Source organism: Halichoerus grypus, chromosome 14, assembly GCF_964656455.1.
Source record: "Halichoerus grypus chromosome 14, mHalGry1.hap1.1, whole genome shotgun sequence".
Classification (NCBI taxonomy): Eukaryota; Metazoa; Chordata; class Mammalia; order Carnivora; family Phocidae; genus Halichoerus; species Halichoerus grypus.
This window is the reverse complement of record NC_135725.1, coordinates 64,748,414-64,761,983: the sequence shown is the minus strand read 5'-3', so window position 1 is coordinate 64,761,983 and position 13,570 is coordinate 64,748,414.

Genomic DNA, 13,570 nt, shown 5'->3' with positions numbered 1-13,570 from the left:
ATGCCTCACAGAACTATGAAAAACTACCTAATGACATCATATAGGGGCTCAGAGGTGCAAGAATGATAGCTGTATCTTAACAAAAGGGAAGGAAAAGAACCAATGGAATTTAGGCAGCTTTGCAAAAAGGATCAAACCTAGGCCACGCTGGATTTCTGGTAGTATGAAGACTTTGGTTCCTGTACCCACAGGGTCTTACCTGTGCATGAAGTAAGAAGGTAAACAAGTGTTTGTGGTTCGGGGTATCAAAGTAGTTTGCCTAGTCAGGAAAGGAGTAACTAGCTCCAATGGAATTCAGATTTTGTTAGGTGAAGCAGAAGCCCGAGAACTGAGGTTTGGAGACCTAAGATATAGGGAAACCAAAGGAATCCATAAAAATCTGCGTTTTGTTCCTTTTCCTGCCTCTATTCTTGCTAGGATCTGCACCCCACCCCACTTTACACAAGCCTTGTAATGCAAATAGCATATGTCCTTTTGTAAGGGACAAGGAGTTAATGATTTCTCTAGTATAGATGACACCTAAGGAAGGACCAGGTGAGAATGACTGGAGGAAGCTATCATTAGAGTGCTCCAGACCACCAGAGCTAGACATCTCAATGCCAAGACCCCCAGCTCCAAGGAATAACACCTGGGCCCTTGTCTTTGTTCTAACCGGTACCTGGATGCCTGAGAGGACACATACACCAGACCACCATCCTCAACAAAACCCCAGACCCCAAACAAAGAGAAGACTCATGCTCCTTTCCTTTCTGAGTTTCCTGGATGCTCCATCTGTATCTGCTCTCTCTCCTCAATAAACTCTGCTCTCACTTGCTGCTGGCTCAAGTTTTATTTCCATCTTTCACGAAGCCAAGGATCCTCTTGGCTTATCCTGCAGGACGCCTCTGGGTCCCTGGACCTGGCCTGCTGGCATCAGACCCACCTGCTGAAACGTATTGCATGAGATAATGACACTAACTCTCTGACCTCCCTCCTTGGGCTGCTCCGCTCTTGATAAGCCTTGCATCCACAGGACCACCGAATGACAAGCAATTGTTCTTCTAGCCTAAAGTTTGTAAACTAGAGTTTCACAGGCTGTATTTCATCAACAAATAAGCTTTGTTTATTTTGGACAGTACTGGCTGCCCTTTGTGGTTAAAAACAAAAACCAATTTAGTTTCCAACATTTAAAATAGGATATTTGAGGGATGCCTGGGTGGCTCAGTCCATTAAGCATCTGCCTTCAGCTCAGGTTATGATCCCAGGATCCTGGGATCAAGTCCCACATTGGGCTCCCTGCTCAGTGGTGAGCCTGCTTCTCCCTCTGCCAGCTACTCCCCCTGCTTGTGCTCTCTCTCTGACAAATAAATAAAATCTTTAAAACAAAACAAAAAAATAAAATAGAATATTTGACATAAAAATTCAGATTATCAATTCCTCTTGAAAATGTTGAACCTCTAACATGTTCATATATTCTTGTATTCTTGCATGGTCACATTGCCTAGAACTGAGTAGTGCTTTCTCTTCTATTTCTGTTTACTATAATCCCCACTAATATCAGTTCCCTCACACTAGTTCAGTTTGAGTATCATCACCTGTGTGTCGTACTGTGACAAATCAATCACTGATACTAAATGAACATTGTTGGTTGCCTACCCAGCATCCATCCCCCCTCCCCTCACTTTCTTAACAGAACACAACCAGGATTTTATTCAAGTACCCATTTAGCCCCCTTTATTCTCTATGTCTTAGGGGAAGCTTACTTCACTTTCATCTCTAAAGACTGTCTTAATATAAATAGTAAATCTCATTCCCCAAGCAAAGTTCTGGTCTTAACAATGGACCATTTGATCAGCGTTAATTGCTTGGAATATTACAATAGGAGCAATTTACTTATCTTCTAAGTTTTTTGTGTGAGGACTGAAACTACTGGAAACTTCTTGCCAACCAGCTTGATAATGAAGCCAACACAGAGGTGGGCAGAACTAAGAGAGTGTCAGGGAAATGGTGAGAACACCCCTAACTTCAACCCACACTTCAGAGTGCTAACTTCACCCCTAACTTCAACCCACACTCAGACAAAAATTGAGAAAAGACCACCACTCTTCAAAGAACCTTTCAGTTCTCATCATGTAGAAAACCATATTCTCCAGCTACTGGTGAGATCTATCTTTTCTGAAAGCCCCAGTCAGCCATCTGACACCTTAAGAATGAGACTTTTCACATTACGTCTGACATAGCCTGATTCAAAGAGGTAGCCTCACCCTAAATATTGGGGAAATGGAATAGATGAAGGGGAGGATGACAGAGACCTCTCTCATTGAACACAATCCCTATTTCTGACCAGCCACCTCCTGTTCAACATCGTAATCCAGAGAAAAAAGGATAGCCCTAGAAAAGGAAGTTTGGCCCTCATAAATAGTAGACCAGCATTTGCTATTCCGGCTTGCGACCTGTCTTTATTAACTACACAATTCTGCCACGAGGTGGCAGCAGGCGACATGCTCTCATCCCAGTTCCTCTCCTAAAGCTTTGGTTGCCCAGTACTGCACTGCATTATTCTTTGGTCCTGTCTTCAATTTAACTCTTAAAAATCTGGCCAACTATTTAGGGTGGGCTTAATGCTCTCCTAAAGGACAAAGTTAAGATGCTTTGGATTTTTGCTTACCATTTTGTCTATGCTCCTTTCAAATGTTCTGCTGTAAGATTATTGTTATTATATCTCCATGCATTCAAATATTCCTAGAACTCTAGATTGGATTATTTGTGTGCTAACCATAATTCCTTTATTTATCCTTACTTTTAGTCAAGTCGTATTTTATTTAGTCTGACATCACTTGTTAAATATGAACATACAGATTCCATGGCTTAGTGAATCAGAATCTCCAGAGGAAAACTCTCTGGAAATGCAAGTTCTTACTTTTGTTAATTATGCCCTCTCCTTTTGGACATGTTTGAGGAACACTGCTCTAAGTGATGATGTCCAGCTCTGCCTGATTGAGAGTGTTCTGCAGAAACCAGCTCCCTCCTCTTGTTCTCAGCTTCTCCTCACTCATGGACAGTCACCACCACCACACATCTTTCTTCTTCCTCATATCCCTGCCTCCTTCTCCCCAGATCACTGGGTCCACTATGTTATGCCCTCTTCATATGATTTCTGCAGATTGTGTGGTGGCTTTAGTCCAGGGAGCCAGGAAGCATGAGAGCTGATATAGTCACAAACTGTCAAAGAAGCCACCCTTCATTTAAGGCTCTCCTAAAAAGCTACGTTGTGTCTATGGTACAGTCATAGAATAGGTTATTAGTATTTTTATGATTTTGATTTCCATTTGTTGACAGCACACCACAGCATCCACTGGATGACCAAAGGATAGTGATAACCAGTGCTGGAGGTCCCAAAACTATGAGAGGTCAAATGTCACTGTGTCTTGCCAAGAGACACAGAGGTCTGGGCTCCCACCTGACTCCTGCAAATGAACATGGAGTCTTGCTGAAAGGTGGTCCTAGTCCCAGCACACAGGGACCCTCTTGATAGCTCAGATGGCGATTTGTAAGGAGATTATTGTATTTTACTCCAAAGCTATGGGCCGTGTTTACTCCTGCAGAGGGGAGAATGGAAGAAGAGCCTATTTCTCAACTCTTTCAACAACCCAGTGTTATGGACTGAATTGTGTTCCCCCCAAACTCATATGACCCCCCCCCCGCAATGTGATGGTATTTGGGGAAAGGGCCCTATGGAAGGAACAGGGAATCAAAACAATTTGTAGACTTTACAAACAAAATTCCATTGAGATGTTGATATAGTGCATTCTATTTATAGAATAATTTAGGGAGAAATGAAATTTTCTAATATTTAGTCTTCCCAACCAGAAACACATCATACCTCTCTATTATCTCCAGTCTTCCTTTATGTTTTAGTAAGATTTCATGGGTTTTCTTCTTATAAGTCTTTCAAGTCACTTATCAAGTTTATATCCAGATAGTCCCGAGGTTTTGTTGCTTTCAATAATGAGACTTTTTACATTATGTTTTTCCAATTGTTTATAAGTGCTATATAGGACAGCTATATATATTTTTTGCATTTGACTTATTCTTATTATCTTAGAAAACTTTGTGTTGAGTCTCTTGGGTATGGGGAGGGGCTGAGGGTAGAGAATAATTGTAGCATCTGCAAATAATGATAGTTTTTTCCTGCCTTTCCAATATGTTGTAAGTAACCCAGGAAGAAATAAACCTTTATTTTTTCAAAGCTTCCTGATAGTTGTTATTGAGTTGAATCTTGCAATCATGTCTTTCAGAAGTGAACAGCTGACTGACCCACCTGGGTCAACCATCTAAATCATATCTGTCTTTTAAGGTCCAATTCAAGTTTCTATTCCTTTGACTAAGACTATCCAGATTATGTCCCAGCTCCTGTTGCTCAAACCCATCAGCTCTGACAATGAAGGTAGTGTTAAAACTTGAAATACAATGGAAGGAGGAGGCATCCCTAGAGAAGACTGGCTGATCAGTATAAAGTTTCCTCCCCAAGTGGTATTATATAGGTGAAGTCACCTATTTCCCACTCTGGGGCAAACACACAGAGCTGATTACAATTTTAGGAACTCCCAAGGGTGATCAGGGATAAATAAAACATTCATTATCCAAACTTATATGCAATGTTATAATCAAAATGCTGATTTGTTAATTATTTCAACAAGACCAGATATTTATATTCCTTGTAGCTGGTCTGTGCATGAAACTACATTTATAAATAATCAGAAGGCTACTTAGTGAATCCAGAATCAAAACAAACAAGATTAGATATATTATTTTAATATTGGTGGGGCCTATTAAGAAGAGCTGGCTTAAGTTATGGAACAGCTTCACAATGGAAAATGTGTCCAACTTTACAGCGCTAACATGAACACCATGACATTATGAATAGTACGATCTCATTTTCATTTCTAAAATTAAACTATGTTGTATGATCAAAATTTGCTAAGTAGAACTTAAATGTTTTCACACACACAAAATTCGTTTCTCACCAAAAAAATTTTCTTTCTTTTTTTTTTTAAGTAAAGCGATAGAAGTTTATTAAGTGAAGATACAGAAAAAGCTCTCAAGAGGGAGAGGGATCCCCGATAGGGTTGCCAATGAGGGCATTTAGGGTTGGTCTTTTATAGAAAGCTAACCAGGGAACTTAAATCCTTTTAACATCTCTATTGATAACACCTTCACAAAAAATTGCTTACACACACACAAAAATAATCATTATCCCAGGCCAGGATAATTGTGCTTATCCTGTTCAACCCCTCTGAAGACAAATTTGGAGAGTCAGGTTTCCAGGCACACTCTCCCTCACCCTTGGAGTTCATAGAAATCTCAGAAGAATCCACGTGAATAGAGATCAGGCATCTTCCCCAGAGGCCATCAAGAGTGGTGAGCTGGATCACTGAACTCCAAAGAATCTATATCACGCCAAGTTCATAGTATAAGTATGGTCTTAATTTCAGCAAAACAACATCAAGCATCATGTCAAATATTGTTCATGTGAAGCTTGTTTGATTTTCTTTATATTTAATTTGTATATGTTTTGATTTGTGTAACTATATAAGCACAGGCATTTATACGACTATTACATTTATACGTGTTTTAACTAACATTATAATAAAAATAATTTAGGTAAGCACTAGGTGGTCCATGAGAAACTTGTTTTCCTTTAGAGAGGGGCCCGTACATTACTTAAGTTTGAAAAATACTATTTATTAATTGTATATGTGCTGTCCTGTGTGGCTCATGATGATTATATATTTCTAGCTTTTAAATAATTCTGAGATCAGTAAAGAAGAATTCATATCAGTATAACAGACATAGTGTATCAATTTCAACCTTCATTGACTCTAACAAACTGCACATATTAAGATGTTACTCACATTCATTCCAATACATTCAGTTATGAATTTCTATTGCCTGAATGCATAGTGGCCAATCCAGTTAAAAGGAGGTCTTGGGGTGTCTGGGTCGCTCATTCGGTTAAGCATGGGACTCTTGATCTCAGGGTTGTGAGTTCAAGAGCCCTTTTGGAGCCTACTTTAAAAAAAAAAAAGGAGGTCTTGCAGCAGAACTATATGTTTCAAATCTTACCCTTGAGCATCACTTCCCACCTCAGAGGAATAATAAGGCTGACTACACTGATCACTAGCACAGTTACAGTTTTCTACGTTGTGAAGTCAACAGAGACTGTCCCAAGCACCTCAGCTCATGTAAAGTCTTCCCAACCAACATCAGCCACATCACCTCCTGAGACTTCTGGCACTCTGCCAACTCCCCCTCTGTCACTCTCAGAACCTCAGGAAACACACTGACCTCACACACGCACACACACACACACACACTGACTACTGTGAATTTAAGTTGATGTGTTACCTCTCACAGGTAGCTCTTAGAATTTGAAGCTAGCTTGATCTTTACTGCAGGATGGTGGTATCATTTCCTGTTGAAGAGATTCATAAAGCAGGAGACACATGATCTCATTTGGAGCAGGTGGGAGGGAGTTAAGGCGACATCCCTTCCCTACCTTTTCTCCTAAAGCGTCATCCTGCCTGGTAGCATTTTCCCTTCACAATAGATTAAGTCACTTTGCTTTCATTATTGAACCCAAACCTCAAATTACAATTTATGCACCAATCTAGAAGCTGAATTTATTTGCAGCCTATAATTGCATAAGGCTTTAAAAGTAATTGGATGCCAGGGTAATAGGCATTTCAAAAGTATAGTGATAAAGATATTGTTCCTTGAACATGTCCAAGCCATGGAGAACGTTTTGACACTGCATTGACATTTCAAATGTCAGTTGACCTTGAAGACTAATTCCCTCTAAGACCTGTATGGTATGGTCTCTTCTTGGCTTGTGTTTATTTTTATTAAGCTAATAATGATATGTGTGGACATTTACCCCTGAGTGGTCACCAAGCCTAATTTGATCACGTTATTTGAAAAGTGGCCTTAACATGTAGAATAACAGCAGAGATGTGTGGTTACAGCTGCTTCTAAATGCTAAAATATCTGAAGTACTGAACATCTGGGTTTATATTTTTTTTGTTCTTGTGAAGACTGTCCCACTTTTTAAAATGATTGCCGATCAGTCAACTTGTACTAGAAGTTTAAAATATAAGTCATACCCAATGACCCAACAATTAGAACACATAATTCTAATAATGTATTCTAAAAAAAACCCAAAGCAAATAATTGTTTAAATATGACTATACAAAAATGTTTATCACAGCATTATTTGTAATTTCAAAATTTTAGAATCAATCTAAATACATGATGGGATGTCCATAATATAGAATTCTCTACAGCCATTAACATTGTGATATAGAGCTGTATTTCTTAAAATGAAGTAAGCTTGCAATGTGTTGCTGAGTGGAGTAAGCAGATTACAGGATATGTGTAGAGCATCCATTTTTATAAGAAATGAGAAACATTTAAAGCCAATGTGCTACCAGGTGAGGAGTTACACTGATTTCTATTTCCACAGCATTTACCATTCATTCCATTTTCTAAATCAATATTTTATTTATCAACTATTTACATACAAATAATATGAAAGGGTTTTGATACGTAAATTGAGCAAGCACAAACCTAGCTATTGAAAGAGAGAGCGTTGTTGCCATTGTTAAAAGACCTCTTCTCCTCCTACAACAAGAAGCTGGATAGAGCCTGGCTTAGGCTTTGTTAAAAGAAACTGAGGCATCTTAAAAATTGTAAGAGTAGGGTACCTGGGTGGTGCAGTGTGTTAAGCATCCGACTCTTGGTTTTGATTCAGGTCATGATCTCAGGCTCATGAGATCAAGCCCCTGCTTTGGGCTCTGTGCTCAGTGAGGCTAAGACTCTCTCTCCCTTTCCCTCTGCCCCCGCCCCCCCCCCCCCCCCCGCTCTCTCTCTCTCTCACACATAAATAAATAAATCTTTAAAAAAAAAAAACCGTAGGAGTTTATTTGAGCAAAAATCTATTCCAATCAGGCAGTGTCAGATTGCAAGCGGTTAGGAGTGCTCTCCCAAGAGGAGCTGACAGAAAGATTTTTATAGAGAAAAGGCGTAAGCAAAGTAAGGAAATTACTGACTGGCTGTAGCTTAAAGCCTAGTTGGCTGTTTGTGATCAGTTGCCCTTAGCTTTTTGATTTCCATAAGCTTGGGGCATTTACAGGCTCAGATTTTGGTTTGCTTAAGTAGGCCACCACAGCATGAGAGCCACATCCTCCTAGCGGCCTCCTCGTTTAATTAATTTAACAGCTTCAAGGAGTCAGGGGTGAGTCCTGAGAAACACATTGCTCATGGCCGTCATTGGGCTGGACAGCAAACCTCCCCAAACAAAATGAGGGCCTCAACAAGAACTTCACACTCAACCACATGGTGTTTCCCCCCATCCCACTCATTGCTTCTGCCAAAAGAACATTCAGAGAACTTTACTTAATAGGACTCTTTTATTGAGCAAGAAACAGATTGTTCCAGAACAGGGAGACTTCCTAGGGAAGGTGGTTGAGAAGTTCAGCTCTCAGTAGTTAACAGCTCAGTTTATGAAGCATGAAGGAGTACATCGTTTTCTGTTATGATTGGTTCCTGGAAACTTACATTCCATTTCATTGCATACACTCACTCTGTGGCTGACTTGCTAGGAAGCTGTATGGTCATGCCATGAGGACATGAAGAAATCTTAAGTTTTGTTTAGGGTCAGAATTAGGAAATCAGGACCCTCAGGTGGTTATGATGATCATCCCATAGTATTTGTCGATGAGGAAAACCTTTCTCAAAGGCAACACCATCAAGAATTTATTCAAGGGACGACAGAAAATCTCAAAGTGGCCAATAGAGAGTTGAAGATAGATGGACTCCTTTATATTATAATTTATATGAAGAAAAGAAAAAGGTAAGCACTAGTCAAACTACTTTTGATACTTTCTTTACAAAGAAATAAAATATTTAATTCTCAATGTTTCTAAGATTTAAATTACAATGCACTAAATAAATATTAGTTTGACTGTGTTTTTCATTTCCCCATACATTTCCAACAGTTTTTAAAGTTTTGGCATATTTTTTTTAAAGATTTTATTTATTTATTTGACAGAGAGAGCACAAGCAGGGGGAGTGGCAGGCAGAGGGAGAGGGAGAAGCAGGTTCCCCACTGAGCAGGGAGCCCAATGCAGGGCTCAATCCCAGGACTCTGGGATCATGACCTGAGCCAAAGGCAGACGCTTAACTGACTGAGCCACCCAGGTGCCCCTTGGCAAAAATGTTTAAGGTCATGAAACAACCATAAATTTTCTGATCATTAAATTTGGTTCCGTGTGGCTCCCACTTGCACAAACATTCTGGCCCTTCACTTTTGTGCGAAGGGAGGACTGCCTGTACTTGAGAAGAGTTTTGTCATGCCCAGGTATCTGAACAATAGGTCGTTGGATATAAAATTCGGGATTCTAACTTTTCTTCCTTTAATCATTTGAAAATCCTACTGTATTGTTGATTGCTTCCATGATTGCCGTTGAGAAATCTAATGGCAATCTGATATTTGTCCCTTTGTATATGATCTGTTCATCCTTATAAGCTTTTATAATTTCTCTTTGCCTTTTGTATTCTTCGTAAATGTCCCTAAAATGTATCATATTGTGGGGTTTTATTTACCTCTTCTCTCTGATATGCTTTTTCATCTTTTTTTTAATTTCAAAAATTTATCTTTAAAAAAAATTTATCTTTTATTTTCTCAATATTTTCTCCTCTCTTGTTTTTTTCCCTCTGTCTTTCTGGAACTCTTACTTCTAACCTCTGTTATCTTTCAGCTTCTCTTTTATATTGTCCTTTCTTATTTCTTTCTGGAAAACTCTTCAATCTGGTCTTCCTCAGCTTTATCCATTCTGCTATTTCACCTATCTTTTTGTACCTAATATTTCTCCCTAATTCTCTTTTTTTTTTACATTTTCTTTTTCTTGTTTGATATTATTAACATCTTCTCTTTCCTCTTTTAGTATGTTTATTTTAGCTACTTTAAAATTACTTGTCTATTTGTTCTATTACCTTTTGATGGAATTTATAACCTAGTATATTGTCTTTACTTTGAAATAGTTCTTCTTCTCGTATGTCGTGTTATTTTGGCCAGTGGGCTTACTTTTCCCTGTGCACATATCAGGCAATATACTAGGGGGAAGGCCAGCCCTCATGTCAGCTCCTGGTTATGATGAATGAGGCCTGAAGTGGAGAGCCCAGACACCAAAAAAAAAATCTAAGTTAATCACACTCACTTTTCAAAATGATTTCTCAGGTCAAGACTCTAATTTTTCCCAGGGAGAAGAGCATTTGGGTACTTCCAAAAATGTTGCTCACCAGTCCTGGAGTTCGGAAAGGGAAGGGTGGGAAAGTTATTGCCCAGAGTGAGTCAATCCCATCTATTCCCTCAACGCCTTATACACATAAGACTCCGGCCCTACTGTGTGATAGCAACATCTGGGCCTGCGCTCTCAGTCACCGCAGGTGGAAGCACAAAGCAGGTTGTCTCAAAGCAATGAGAGAAGCAAGGACAGATTCCCACAGCTCTTCTCCTACCTCACCCTCCCACCACAATGCCTGGCCACCTCCTGTGCCCAGTTCAAAGTCCTCATTCCACCCCCCCCCCTTGTTTATATGCCCCCATTAGTGAAAAGTGATGAGGGAAATGGTGGAGACCTGACTTCACTACAAATGGTCTGTTCTATTTCTGACTCTAATCAGAGTTTCTTCCCCGTTCAGCGGGTAGGATGAGACACACGCCATCCTGTTCACACACCAGGTAAAAACAGCCTCCCATCCCACCACAGGCATTTCTCCATTTCTTGCTTCCTCCAGGATTGTTCTCGATGGAGGGAGCCAGCAGTAGGACTAGAAAAGTGTCTTGGTTGGAACCAGAGCAGAACCTACAGCCAGCCCATCTCCACTCTCCCCTCCCTCCAGCTGCTTTCCATTCTCCAACATTCAGTTGTTCTTACCTCCTCACCCACTCCTCCCTTGCCTTTATTCCATTTGCTCTTTAACCTTCTCCAGTCTGGCTTCTGCCCCCAACACTCCACTGAGAAACCTCAGCATCTCAATAGACTCCAGTCTTGCTGCTCATCCATGTTATGTCCTCATTTCTAACACTTTGACACAACTGATGAATGCCTTCTTGAAGAACGTGTGCTTGGTTTCTATGATACCATCACAGTGTCCTGATTTTCTTCCTGTTTCACAGACTCATTCTTTTCAGGCTCACTTGCTTATTTCCTCCACCACCACCCAACCCCTAAATGTTAGAGGGCCCTAAGCACTCAGCTGGCCATAAAGGGTAGATAGTGAAGGGGACCCTTCCAGTAACTTTCATTCACTTTATAGCAATTAGAGTGAACTTTTATTTTTATTTCTTTATTTTTTTAAAGAGAAAGAGAGAGTGTGCACACACAGGTGGGGGGGGGGCAGACAGAGAGGGAGAGAGAGAATCTTAAGCAGGCTCCATGCTCAGCCCAGAGCCCGAAGTGGGGCTCGATCTCACGACCCTGAGATCATCATCTGAGCCAAAATCAAGAGTGGGATGCTTAACTGACTGAGCCACCCAGGCGCCCCTAGAGTGATCTCTTAAAAACACAAACTGAATAATGCCACCTCCTGGCTTCCCATTGCACTTGGAATAAAATCTAATCATGTGGCTATGGTTTATAAGATTTGCATGGTCTGATCACTTTTCCCACCTATTCATTAAGCTCCAACTCTGTTCAGGCTCAGAGCTTTCTTATTTTAATCACTACTATCTCTCTGGAACTTAAACAGTAGTGCCTGGCAAATAGTAGACACTTGTAGTAGGCTGAATCATGGCCCCCAGTGATGTCTACATCCTAATCTCTGGAACCTGTAAATATGCTTTTTATATTGCAAAGATGTAATTAACTTAAGGATCTTGAGATGGGGAGGTCTGAATGTGTGCCCCCAAAATTCATATGTTGAAATCCTAACCCCCAAGGTGATGGCAGTCGGAGGTGGGGCCTTTGGGAGGTGGTTAGGTCATGAGGGCAGAACCCTTATGATTGGGATTAGTGCGCTTATCAAAGAGACCCCGGGGAGCTGGCCTGTCCCTCTAGCATTGAGGTTTCAATGAGAAAACAGCCATCAACGAGGAAGCTGGTCCTCACCACACACCAAACTTGCCAGCACCATGGTGCTGGCCTTTCCAGCCTCCAGAACTGTCAGAAAGAAACGTTTGTTGTTTATAAGCCACCAGTTTGTGGCATTCTGTTATAGCAGCCCCAATGGACCAGAACAGGGAGATTATCCTGGATTACCCAGGTGAGCCCTGAAAGTGATCACAAGGATCCTTAATAAGAGGGAGGCAGGAAGGTTAAAGGAGGAAGAAAATGATGGGCTGATAGAAGAAGGGGAAAAAAAGGTGATGAGATACAGGGCCACGAGCCAAGAATGTGGTCAGCCGCTAGAACCTGGAATAGATCAGGAAGCAGATTCTTCCTTAAAGCCTCCAGAAAGAACCAGCCCTGCTGACATCTTGATTTTAGTCCATAAAACAGACTTCTGACCTTCAGAATTATAAAAGAATACATTTGTGCTGTTTTGCAACAGCAATAGGAAACGAATATAGCACTCAAAGAATCGGTCGGAGGATTGAATGAATTTAAAATACCATCACTTCATATGTATGTCCAAATATGGTATCTCTCACCCCTCCCCAAAGCAGAAACAGTCCTGGTGGAAGTATCCCCTGGTCGTTTTGGGGACTGATTTCCCAACTGGAGTTGTTTATATGCCCCCATTAAATGTGAAAAGTGATGAGGGAAATGGTGGAGACCTGACTTCGCTACAAATGGTCTGTTCTATTTCTGACTCTAATCAGAGTCTCTTCCCCGTTCAGCGGGTAGGATGAGACACACGCCATCCTGTTCCCTTTAGTTTTTCTTTCTCTTTGTTCACCCTGCCTCCGACCCAAATGTTCTCTAGTTCCAAAATAAAAGCCTCAGCATTGCAATGAATGCAAATACACAATGGTGGGAAATTGTAGTGAGGTCACCGCTGACCTCAAACAGCCAAAAGTGTCCTGTTACACACACACACACACACACACCCCCCACAGAATAAGAGAGATGGGAACACATAAAGATATGAATTTGGATTAGATTTTGATTTTTACTTTCAGGCAATTTTGATTTTCTTTTTATTTGACTGTATTTGTACATTTTTCACATGAGCATAAACTATTTATAAAATAAGTAAACTTTAAAATAGAAACTATATCAATTAGGTATAACCTATTTTTAGAATCACTGTGCGGTCGGAGTGCCTGGGTGGCTCAGTTGGTTAAACATCTGACTCCTGGTTTCAGCTCAGGTCATGATCTCAGGGTTGTGAGATTAAGCTCCACTTTGAGCTCCGAGCCGGTGTGGAGCCTGCTTGAGATTCTTTCTCTCCCTCTGCCCCTCCCCTTCCCCTTCCCCCTCTCTCTCTCTCTCCCTCTGGGAAAAAAAAAAGAAAGAAAGAAATCACTGTGGAGTTGCAGCCAAGAGCTTGACAAAAATACAAGAGGATGGCGCACCTGGGTGGCACA